The sequence below is a fragment of the Apus apus genome, chromosome 4 (genome assembly GCF_020740795.1).
Source record: "Apus apus isolate bApuApu2 chromosome 4, bApuApu2.pri.cur, whole genome shotgun sequence".
Taxonomy (NCBI): Eukaryota; Metazoa; Chordata; class Aves; order Apodiformes; family Apodidae; genus Apus; species Apus apus.
This window is the reverse complement of record NC_067285.1, coordinates 49340359-49352927: the sequence shown is the minus strand read 5'-3', so window position 1 is coordinate 49352927 and position 12569 is coordinate 49340359. Positions and strand designations below refer to the sequence as shown.

Below are 12569 nucleotides of genomic sequence, written 5' to 3'. Positions count from 1 at the left end.
CCTAAGTCATGGATTGTAAAATGCAATGATGAACATGGTCTATGTAATAAGATCTTGTCCAAGGACGAAAATATATGTGGGCATATTTTTTATTCCAGTTCTACACTGTCTCTGTACCTACCACATCTCTACAACCTATCATATAGTGGAGTGCATTTACTTTGCATCCTAGGCTTGTGTGGTTGTTTAAAAAAATAAATGTGGTTCCTCAAGGAATTTACACTCCAAATGAAGCCACCATAGAACATGAAAATAACTAACAAATAGGAGGGTAGGAAATTAAGAACAGGAGGTAAAGTAAATAAAGAGCCAGAAATCCAGCTGCTGGAAATTAGTGTAGTTCTATTGAAGCCTATGCAATTACACTCACTGAGCAATTGGTTCATTATTTTTATTTATTTTACCCTTTGTTCCTTCCCTTTGTTGGCAATTGGAATTAACTGAGCTGAATTAACATCAGCTGAATAGCTAATCCGAATGTGCAATCCTAACAGGATGCACATTAGAGTAAGGAGAGAGAAGGGGCAGAGTGGGTAGCTTCTGAGGAGGCCTTTGTGGGAAAAGAGTCACTATCTCCCTAGACTATAGTTGTGCTTAAGTGCATACTCTCATTTTGGTTTTTTTCTCCATTTTGCCTTTTTTTTTCCCCAACACAGGTAACTTCAGTGGAGAGTGTCCCTGTAGGTGTGGGTACAGAGGGCTGCACGAGGGCACCAGACCTTCAGGAAAGTCAAGTGAGCCATCAAATAAGGGAACAGCAGGTATGGTGGGGTCAAATCCACACTGAAACTGGGTGTTTCCCCCATCTATGTGTGTTTTCCAGCCTGTCCTCAACCCTGTCCATGGCGAACTTGGGAGCAGGGCTTAAATGTGCACCATGGGGTTTGCAGTGTGGGTGGACCAGGTGCCATCAGGGATCACCAAAAGGGTAGGGGAGATGCACCCTGAGGGAACGTATGGTGCAGGGTGACAGTTGAGTAAATCACCACAACAGTGGGGAAATAAAGATAATATGACTGCAAAGTTGCAGTTTGTACTAAACACAGGTTTTGACTGAGTTTGTTAAAATGGGGTTAGGATAATGGTGTGAGTTCTTTTTAATGATGACTGTTTTAATTTTAACTTGGAAAGCAATATCTGACCTGTTTGTTAGAGATTTATTAATAAATTGATGACTTTTTTGAAATTAATTTTTGGTACAAAAGACATTTCTTAGCCAGATTTTATTTAATGTAATTGTTATACAGGAAATCTCTCATGAATCAAAGACTTGATCCATTGCTCATTCAATGCTTAAATATATATATGTAGGCTTGTACCTTATTACTCAGAAATACATTAAAAGAACATTAATCCGTGAAGTTCTCTGAAGCAAGGAGTGCTAAGTGTAAGTGGATTTGCAGTTCTAATTCATCTGCCTTTTGCATTAAGGCACAGTCCTTAATTACATGTTTGCACATACTCTAGGCAGTTTCCTACTATTTCTTCTTTCTTTTCATTATTCACTGCAGAGCACTTTCACATCTTCTAGGCTTGAGTTAAATGTGGAATTCTATGTTTGCTTTTGGTCTCATTTAAGACATTCATCAATGTACCAGCTAGGTACCTGGAGAACATTAGGAGATTTATCTCCTTTTCACATACAGGGCTCTTATTTCCATCTTAAAGAGAAAGAACTTAAAGAGGGGGAGAGAGCTGTTTCAAATGATATGAAGGAAATGTAAACTGCTACAGAAAATGAGGCTTAGAGGGCAGGGTATCATAAATTCAGAACTCATCTTCATTCCCTGGGTTAAAACATCTTCCATTTAGAGGTGCTTATTTTTTAATGGACAAAAGGCAACTCAATATGAACAACATATTTGCCATTATGTGCAAATATAACCACCTCACTGTGCAGGACTATTAGGGATTTGGCTACGAAGAGTTTTTTACATAGATGTTAACCATCTGAGCTGCAAAGCTGCTCTTTCTAAAACTCAGGTCTCAGAGGATGTGGCTGTTTCTGAGGTTGGTCATGAGATGAAGGAGCTTGTCGCCCCCCTGCCAATGAACACTAGAAATTACAGACTTCCTGACTGAGGTCATGGCCCCATGAGCTCAGGGTTTTTTTCAAATCCAAAAGAAATTTCACAGCACAAGAGCAAGTCACTTTTGTGACCTGTTGGCTCTCTCCAGGCTAAATATTAAAAGGATTACTGCAAACAATGGAGGTGTTGAACCTGAAATAATTTTGGATGACATGGTGTACAAGTCAACCCAGATATAAAGTTGCATTTTAACTACTAAAATAGAAAATACATTACCACCAAATAAATCTTTTACTGTGCAGGTTATAATAGCCCTTATTTAACACCAGATGACTAATTTAAAATGTACTTCACCATCAGGACAAAAACCAGGAAAATTAATTATTATGAACAATTCAGCAAAAGTAGAGAAAAATAATTTGCATCGCTAGTTTAACTACATGATCTAATAATTCTTTTTGACTTTTCAGATGTTTAAGTAGGTAACAAACAGGTATTTGTTTTAAGAATCAAACTTCTGCATTCAAAGAAGAAAACTGAATACCTTGTTACAGTAATTAAAGTTATTTGGTGACATTTCTACTCATATTGAAATACAAATTGTAACCATCTCATTATTAGTTCCCTTATAGATTTTTCTATTCCTAATGGTCCTCTTGTGTTACTTATCCTACCATGCTTCTGTGAAGATTTGTTTCGGAAATTGTTTTTATTATTCATTTTGAATTCAATAGTAATACAGGTAAAATTATAGTCAGGTACTTTTATTTCCTTCATGAAAAAGCAAAGAGATTTTTTTATACATATTATTTTCCTGTGATGTGACTCTCCTACAGAGAAAATCCCCAAATGTGATAATTTAATTTTACATAGTGACAAATAGTAGCTATTGTGCATGATAACCAAGATAACCTACTAGAAGCTAAGAAAAAACCAGTGCCTTAATTCAGGAAGTATGTAAACAAAACACTGAGTTTTATTTTGGCCATATGGGTCCCATTCACATTATTTTCCCATACCGCTGAAAATTTTAGTTATATCTGATATGTGCTAATAAGAAATAAATGTTGGTTCTAGCTGTAAGGCAGGTCAAGCCATGGCGTTTTTTCACTTGTGGCATAAAATAGAGAGGAGATGGGGGCAGTGGTCAAAATCTGAGGCTTCAGTGAAGAATGGAGTGAGAGACAGAGGAAAAAGGTGAGGGAAAGGTCCAAGGAAGGGAAAGTGAAAGCTAAGACCCGATTATTGTTAGTGTGCATGTCCTTTTACTTCAAAGCCCTTTTTAAACTCTATGCTGATTTTTCATGAGGGACTGGTGACTGCCATCAATGGCAGTCTCGTGCTTCTGTAGATTATTTTCTTCCTTAGCAATGTGCTCTGATAAAATACCCAGTGGGAAAATGTTTCTGGAGAGCCACTTGTCTGCTACACTTGTGATCCATCTTCATCCCATGCAAAGCTCTGCAACTTTTGTTTCTTGCAGCCAGATCGTGGACTCCCCCAATTGTTAACATGCTTCAGTAGCTATGCGTGGCCTGCTGAGAACAAAACCCTACCTGCCAGCTGAAGGAGATAAAAGTGTAAGTGAGCAAATGTATGAAGTAAGACTTTAGGAATTCTGGTAAAACCAGGTGAAAACTAAGAAAGCATGAAATTAGGATTGATGGGAAATTGTGCCTAAACCTCAAACAGAACCTGAAAATGTGTTTGTTCTCTCTCAAATACAGAGGTATGCAGATGAACCCTGTGTGGCTTCCCTCTTACTAGCTCTATTATTTTCTAATCAGAGTTACAAGTAACTGGCAGTCTTCCTGACTCAACCTGGGAACTGAGAGAGTCAAACTTCAGTTCTTGGTGTGGAGTTATTTTAAAAACCAGGGAGGCTCTGGGTAAGAAATATGCAGCAAATCTGACAAGCAGGATTTACTGAGCAGCTGCAGAAAACACTGCACTGCAGGCTCTGTGGGCCTGGTTTCTCCAGGACTTGCCAAATGCAGACCTCATTTTATAATCAAATCAGCTCTGTGGTACCTGGATCAAATACTGCCCACTGCCTTGTGTCAGGGGGAAAAAATACTCTGTAAAACTCAGTATTAACTCTCAAGTGAGACTAAGATTTTTGTAATTCCCTGACTTGGTACAGGCCAGATTATGTTCTGAGACATATAGTTTTCTTTTATAACTCGAGCAAAATATGTTTTTCCCTTTCAATATGATGGTGACTCTTCTTGCTGTCTTATAATTGTCCAGTCTTTTCTTGAATGCAAATAAAGTCTTAGCTTTGATGCTATCTTGCTGCAAAGGAAAAGCTAGTTGTGCACTTCATTAAGAATGGTTTACTTTTGCCTGTAAAGCTACATAATAAGGAAAGGGTAATAAAGTTTTCTCTCCAAAATAGCTTGATTTATTTTTTTTTTAATTGTTGTTATTAAGTTTTGGTTGGTTTTCCTCTTTTACAGCTTGTAGGAAAATAGCTTAGAAAGAAGTTGTGGAAACACATAGGGCAGTTGCTTAGGAAATTCTACACCATTAACCATATTTTTACTGTATCAACCTCAAAGCACTGAAAAAAATGGATTTTTTTTGTAGGTGTTGATATTTGACTCTAATTCTAGTTTGTTTCTTTGTGTGTCACCTCCTGGGGCCCATGCTGCCCCAGAAACTTGATTTGTGACCCATATAATGTCCTTGGACAGGGATTAGAAGAGCAATGCAGTATTAGCTTTGATTTCCTTCCTCTGGTTTATGAGGAACAATTTACTTAAACTTTTTGCTATTTCATCTCAGAGCAGATCAGTATAGGGGAAAGATGACCACCTCTTGGCCCCCTTCCTTATCTTTTCTGTCACCATAGTGAAATGTGGCTGAAACCTAACAGTTGCATAGGAAAGGGAAACATAGTTTGTACTCAATATATAAAGTTCAAATTATTGAGCTTATGTCATCTTCTTAAAAAAAAGTGAATGTATTATTCAATAGTTTTCCTACATTTTAAAGAATAATTGTCCTCAATAATATTAAACTGAAGCATTATTTTTATAATTGAGTGGCAAAACCCACTTTCAGTATAATTTTTATTAACTGCTATTTACTTAGAGCTCTGATATCCCTAAGGGTGCTTGTCTAGCTCACAGTTAGGTTAATGCAAATGATGAAAGTATATTACTTTTGAAGTGTAAAATTAAAATTATTTTTCATTTAATAATGAAGAATTCTATGGCTTTCTCCAACTGTGATACAGTTACACAGATACATTGTTGGGAATAAAAGAGATAAGAACACACTTCCTAATATCTTAACGTAATTCCCTTTAATGTTCAAATACAGTTACCAAAGTGAACTTGCTAACACAGGCAGCTTTCATATTTGCTAATACAATCATTATCATGATCACATTAATAAGAAAACTGCAGAATGAGTTGAATCCTGAGGGAAACTCTATGTGACCAATATCATAGTTGTTTTCATGGTGCAAAGATAGTTGCGTATTAAAATATAGCATGTCTCCTGAGAAGGGCTTCTATTTCTGGAGTTGGTTGCATGAGGCAACAAAAAATTTGGCTAATTTCAGAGTGTATTTTTCTCTATTACTGACATTTGGCAACAGCACATGCTCAAAAAAATTTTATATAAGGTAAAGTTTGGCTGATGAGCTCTGCATTTCTGTCTGATGTAAACATATTTATCCAATGGATTAGTTATTTATGGTCTGGCCTTTCTATAAAGCTACTGTTGTATTTCTATTTACTGGTTTTAAAACACTGACTATGTGGGTGGGCAAAATGATCTTGCAGCGCTTACCTCCCATGCCAGCTGGCCACCTCAATGTCTGCCTGTGTGTGTTCAACTTTGTTCAGTTGCCACATGACACGAAGCAGGGCTGTGACCCCAGTGATCCTCCTGCTTGTAAATGTAAGCTCGCCTATAAAAACTGCTGTGATTCTGTCAACAGGAGGTTCCTCTGTGATGTTTTCTGAACTCCTCTGTTTGCCGAACCTAGTAGAAATGAAGTTTTTCACATCTAGAAAAGTAAAATTATTTGGAACGGGACCAAAAATTGTCATGGTTAGACCTGAATGTAAAGATTATTAAAATATGCTTTGCTTCTAGTCTACTGAAAGAGATCACAACTACTGAGAAGTCATGTTCTTTTTCAAAAAACCCACAGGTTTCAAATGCTTTGGTTAGAGGTACAGAGAAATACACTGGTTTGGGCTTTCCTCTTGCTTAATGTGATATATTGCATTAGGCTTTTGCTGAAATTCTGCCAGTTAGGGAGGATGAGCACTGCAATGTGTCTAAGCACATAATAACGTTGAACGCCAAAGCAGTGTTTTGAAGAATTGCATTTACTGCTGTTATCTCCCTGTCTCTATGAATGTTTAGAGGTCACCACTGTGAATTATGTCCTGACTTCAGCAGTGACATCACTCTCTGCAAAGTACAGGAGATACAAGGACTAGAGGATGGAACGTGGAACTGGGAACTTGACTTCTCTGCATACTCTTTTGTAAGTATATGGCGTTGGGCACTATCAGGGACAAGTTGTACTTCTCATACATCTCAAATATATTTTATGAAGAGGGATGTAATATTGACTTGTGGAAGTACAATGTTTTCTGGCCAGATGTTAATAAGACAGAGAGAGAGAGATGAACAATGCATTGGTGTTTTCAAGTACTGATATTCTTCAGACATAGTGACAGAAACAGATAACACAGTAGTAACTCTATGAACAGATTTTCAGGAAACTCCTTTCGTTTTGCCAGGGAACATAAACTCAATGCTAACCACTTCTTAGAGCCTTCAGGATGGATCCCAGCAACAAGGAAAATTAGGACCTTACTGATCCTTTTAATTAAACGTAGTTTTAACTTACACGTCTACAGAATTTCTGTTCTTAGAAATTTTTTAAACAAATATTTTCCTTTTCCTAGAATCAGTGGAGAAGCTTTCCTTCTGTATTGGTTTCTAAGAACTGAGAAAGGTACGGTGCACTGCATAACAGGTATTCCTATTTTTTATGAACATAAATTATATGGCAAATTACCAATAGTGAGAGAATTTTGAGGAAGCCTTGATATTGAGGAGCCACTATATCTCCTCTTTATGTGTCTGAGTGTGCTTATTGCTGTATAAATATGTAAAAGAATGTTATCTTGTGCATCTGTCTGCTCACTTTTTTGCACAGTTATGTACAGATTCTACCAGGACATACAAAAAACTGTACAATGTTTAGAAAGCAACAAAACTCCCATCCTGAGCAGGTCTGTTACTTTTTCCTTTTTGCTGGAGTAACAGCAGGGAAAACTCCAGACCTGCTTTACTCTCTACAGGTTGTACTCAGTGTCTCAGGGTCATGTAGGAAACATTTTGAAGTTTACCCAACCAGTTTTTCCTGTCTTTCCCACGTGTTCTGGTTCTTGCTTTATTTTAATTGTCTTCTTTTTCCCCTTTTTGGGGACAATACAAGGCCCACCATGACTAGGTGAGATGCCTCCTGATCCCTACTTTGTGTTCCCTTTCTTCTGCCTTTCTAAGCCCACCTTCCATCACAGTCTGCCATGCGTTTGACTCTGGGCAATTTGGTTTGGGCAATCAGCATGTGACATTGTGGGGGTGTTTGCAGATTGATGGTGACTAGCTAACGTGTTTCCCATCTGTTGATCCTCTCAGACCATTCTTCAGAGTTCAGGTCCCGATCTCAATTAGTCGCAGTGATTCTAAACATTCAGAACTGGCTGATGATTCGTGCGGTATCAGGGATAGGGGCAGCTCCTGGGTGAGAGTTGGGGTCTTGAGAGGCTGCTGTATGCATCTTTAAACTCCTGTTTGACATCAGGCATGGAACAGTGGGTGAGTGCAATGCAGCACATTGCAAAGAAAAAATTTTATTTGAAATTCTTTCAAATTTTGAACGAGTCAATTTGTTAAATACTGACATGGCGTAAGAGAGGCAGATCCACTTAATCTGGTATTAACACACTTTAAAATGTATTTTTAAATACTTAAAACTAAATTATGCTTCACTGAAGTTTTACCATTGACTTTGGGAGCTAAAGCTCTATTCAGCTTCAGTGGGTTCAGAGTCTCTCCTTCATGACTACTTCTCCTACTGAGAAATTTAAATACAGAAAATAATTCCATTTAACTGCATTGTTTCCTGATGTTGCCACTGGGCTTTTATTCCATTTTTGATTTGTGGTTTATAAAGATGTGACTGAGACCACTGAGGAAACAAAAATCTACTAACTGAACATGGATTTCAGGGAAGCCTCTACTTGTATTTCTTGACGCAAACTGTTCTGCAGTGTTTAGTTTTACTGCATTCTGCCACTGAGTGAGAGTCAGTCTTTTGTGGCTGGTAAAGTGAGTCTTTTGTATATGAGATTTGAAAACACCTTTGAAATATTTTGAGACAAAGAGAGCAGCAAGTGAGTTTCAATATATTCAGGCATTCAAAAAGAAACATGATGCTAAGTGGAATATCACTACTGATTCCATGTATTCACAAGAATAAAATGCCTATATTGGTAACTATTTAAGATGAGTATAGTAAAAATGACAATGAAAGGAAAAAAGAATCTTTACTGTCTTCTTAGATTATAAATATAGCACTTGGTGCTGGACTGTAGGAGGTGTGTTCTTACAGAGATTAAGGAAATGTATGTCCCACCAGAGATTGCAGAGAATCAGGCATTTCATTCTGGACCTCACAAGTTTTGTAAAATTACAGATTTAATAAACAAACCATTTTACATCTCTGTAAGGAACTTAGAGGGGATTTAAAAAGTCAAACACTGAGGACCCTTACTTTGACTGTGGTGGTAAAAGTAACATCTGCCTCAGACATTTTAACAACAGACTGTTCAGATCATTCTTTTCGGCTATGGTAGAAGACTTGACAGACATAAGCCATCCTACCCCTCATTTCTACACTTACATCACATCTCTCAGCTGAACTAAACCTTACATCAAAGGACTTATATCAAGGACATTCAGATTTAATTTTCCCCTTCTCTTTCAGATGTTCAGTTCATTACAATAACTTTTCTGGTTTCCTAATTAAGACAAAAATTACAGTTTTGTTGGTCACATCCCTGGAATGCCACAAAATCTTTTTTTTTCTCTTTGCTCCAAATCTGAGACAAAAGACCTGGCTGAAAGTTCTGGCACACACACATACATTTGCCAGTACAGACTTAGGACCCTGTGTGATGTCACTCAGACTACCAGCTACCAGCAAGTTATCCCAGTGATGCCAGTGTGTGTACTGCCTCTTCTTGAGAAGAGTCCCCGGATCATTGAGTACAAGACCATTTAGCCCCAGGATGGGGAGTAGACCCGAGACCATAGGCTAATCTCTTTATTTTAAAAACACATTATGACATTAGCTTGGGGTAAATGCAAATACAAAGAAAAAGAAAATGAGACAAGGATCTTCATTGCTGCTTCTGTCAGCAAGGCTCCTTCCTCTTCCATTGCTGTGTTTCTTTGTCTCCCCTTGGACACACAGCTCTGCCCAGCGTCAGCCCACCCCCAGAGACCTGCTAACTCTTCCAGGTTTGCTGATACACCTGGTGCTAGGCATTTTTTTAGTGACTGTATGACTCTTATGGTTCAGAAAATATTACAGTAACTTTAGCTTCATTTCATGCTTTCAGTTGAAAATTTCATGTAGGTGCTTTGTAGAAGATTTTGAGTTCAGTTGCAATGCTTTTGTGAAAGCTCTACTCCACAATATTTATTTCCCTGAGGAAAGTTAAAAGGCAAGTCTCAGATAAGGCACTCAAAATACAAAGCCAAACAAGGGAAAGATAGAAACAGCTTGAGGAGCATTGAAAACTTTGTTTTAGTATGGAGAGATAATAAACAATAGCTTTCAGGGTCTTATCATGATGTACTGTCTGTATCTCAACATGTGATCTTTGTAAAGCGGACAGAACTGGTTCTATTAAAACATCAATGACAACTGAAAATGCATTTCTCCACATCATGTCTTCTGGTCCGAATTTATTTTGGCTGGCAGGTGTAGCCCATTCACTGCAACAAAAACTGAAAGGTTTGACGTTATGATAATGAAATCTCAGGGAGACAACACTCAGCCGAGCTCTCAGTCCTCTGCTGTGAAAGCTTTCCTTGCAATCTGTTTCCCAATAGTTTCCTAGATTTCCTACTGCATCAGCAACATTATTTAGCATAACAGTGGCTTATGACCCTTTCTCATGTGGAAAATACCTGCTCCATCACAAAAGAGTTGAAATAAAGTGTTTCTTTGCTGACTGTGAGGTCCCTTGAAGTTTCAACAATTGGAGTATGTGCTTACAAACTTTTAAAACTCAGTTTTGATTCAGAGATACACATGCCTATGCAATGTGTCTATTTTGATTTATTAGAGAGACAGGCAAATACTCTGAAAAGGTCTTGAATCTTTGATGTAGTTGATGAAATATTTATCTCAGTGCCCAAAGTTTGTTAGTGCTATTGTTTCCAAGTTCCAGGGCATATATTTAGCGAAACATCAAGACTTTGGTCCAAGTGAGTGATTAATTATGACCCTAAAGTAGTGCATAAAATCCACTGTAGGAGATAATTTTAACTGGGATGACAAAAAACTCTTCACAGCCTGCAAGAGATTGCCTACAGATGGGTAGGATAAAAGCCAATGAGAGTGACAAATTTTAAAGCAAGTTCTAACTAAGTTCTTCTATGAAACTTAGTTTCCCTGTACTGGGCCCTGAAAGTCTTTTCAGACATTAAACTCCCCTTTAAAAAACCTCTGTAGCATATACACACTTCCTTCTTCAGAGCTCATATCCTATTTTCCCTGTTTTGCTGACCAGTAGCTGCTACTGTGGCAGCTGTACCTTCAGTGGCATTTTCCTCTTCCCATCTCTTGGTCTAAATTACAAGACCAGGCAGCTGCCATATTTTTTTTTCCATTCCTCCACATGCTTTTAGCTGATGTAATTCCTGTCATTTGTATTCACTGCCCCCCATTTCTCAGACTGACATCTTTTGCAACCATCTGTGCTGAGTACCTTGGGACTGTTGCCCTCTGTTTCTCATCAGGCTCATGTCCAGCCCACCTAATGAAGGGCAGGTGATCTGCTCACCAATACTTTACCTCCTTCAGGCTCCCTAGTTGCCTCTAACTCTAAACTTCTCTAGGATAAGAAGCTGAGTGCAAGCCATCATGTTTCATCTGTGCCTTTAGCTTACAAATCTATGTTGGTTGGTATGTCAGTGGAATTTGAAAAAGTCTTTGAAAAACAAAGTTACCTTTTCTACATCAAAATAATTGAAACAGACTCTACCAAGTTGTCTTGCAGTGCGTAGTTAGTGTAATTCACTGGCTGATTTTGGTATATTATCCTGTTCGGAAAATACACAGTAGTTCAACCGAATGTCTACAACCAAATAGCCACAAGATGGTTTATTCTTAACATGTACGAATCCTTCCTGTCTAATAGTGTCTTCTTTTTACTTCAGCCTTCTAATTCTCCTGCTGTTTATTACCCATTTGTTTCCTGAATGTGTCAAAAGTTTCCTTTCTTATCCTTCACAGAATGGCTAGGGTTGGAAGGGACCTTAAAGATAAACTAGTTCCAACATCCCTGCGTGGATAGGGACACCTCCCACTAGACCAGGCTGATCAAAGTCCTAACTCCATCCTTGAAGGCATCTAGGGAGGGGGCATCCACAACTTCCCTGGGCAACCTGTGCTACTGTCTCACCACCCTCACACTGAAGAATTTCTTCCTAATGTCTACCCTAAATCTATCCTCTTTCAGCTTAAAATCATTACCCCTTGTCCTATCACTACACACCCTGGTAAAAAGTGCTTACTTCACCATCTGGGTAAAATGGCTTGTCTGCCAGAACTGTTGAGCATGCTGCCTCTTGTTCAATTCAAAATACTCTTTTTTGCTCACCAGTCAGACTGATCCATCATCTTGCAGTTCAGAAAGGAGCTTCACTTTTTCTTCTGGTACCTCAGAATCACTGTCTCTGCAGAAAACTGGGTATTATTTTTTACATCTCCCAGGATATTCTATATAGCTGATGCCAAGCCACAAAGAAAAAAAGTTTAGTGACTTCAGGAGGTTTGATGGTGAACTGACACGATGGTTTTCTCCTACTGTGTTGCCAGTAATGAAGCTCAGAGCTGGCGTGTTCTGTTGGTAGTCTTGCTTGAAGACCCCTTCAAGGGCAGCTTTCTTGGAGGATTCAAAAGCCTTTGCCCTTGCTGTACTGCTACTTTCAGAGGTGCTGACTAAAACAATGAAAGGTGAACCAGACATAACCCTGCTGAAGGTTTTGTGCTGGCCATCCAGACGGTGGTTTCACTTGAAAACACAATTCCCCAAGTATATGCTCAGTGGTGGGGGGGTCAGGACCAAGTGACTCAGGCAGCAGAGAGGAGGAGATTTCAACCCAGCTAGACGGTGCGGAGCTGTCTCTGAAAAATGCTGATTTGGCATTTAATGTTACATCCCATATTCTTAGTTCTTAATTTCACGCTTTCGCAGTTTATTT

The 12569-nt window shown here is 38.5% G+C and overlaps 1 long non-coding RNA gene across 1 annotated transcript in view; it reads left to right on the top strand.

Moving 5' to 3' along the window:
• LOC127384363 (uncharacterized) overlaps window positions 1-12569 on the top strand; it is a 78059-nt gene that overhangs the window by 25698 nt on the left and 39792 nt on the right. Inside the window, exons 5-8 of the long non-coding RNA XR_007889410.1 lie at window positions 657-761; window positions 3514-3610; window positions 6417-6540; window positions 6968-7017. This is a non-coding gene — a long non-coding RNA (uncharacterized LOC127384363). The remainder of the gene's footprint in view (window positions 1-656; window positions 762-3513; window positions 3611-6416; window positions 6541-6967; window positions 7018-12569) is intronic.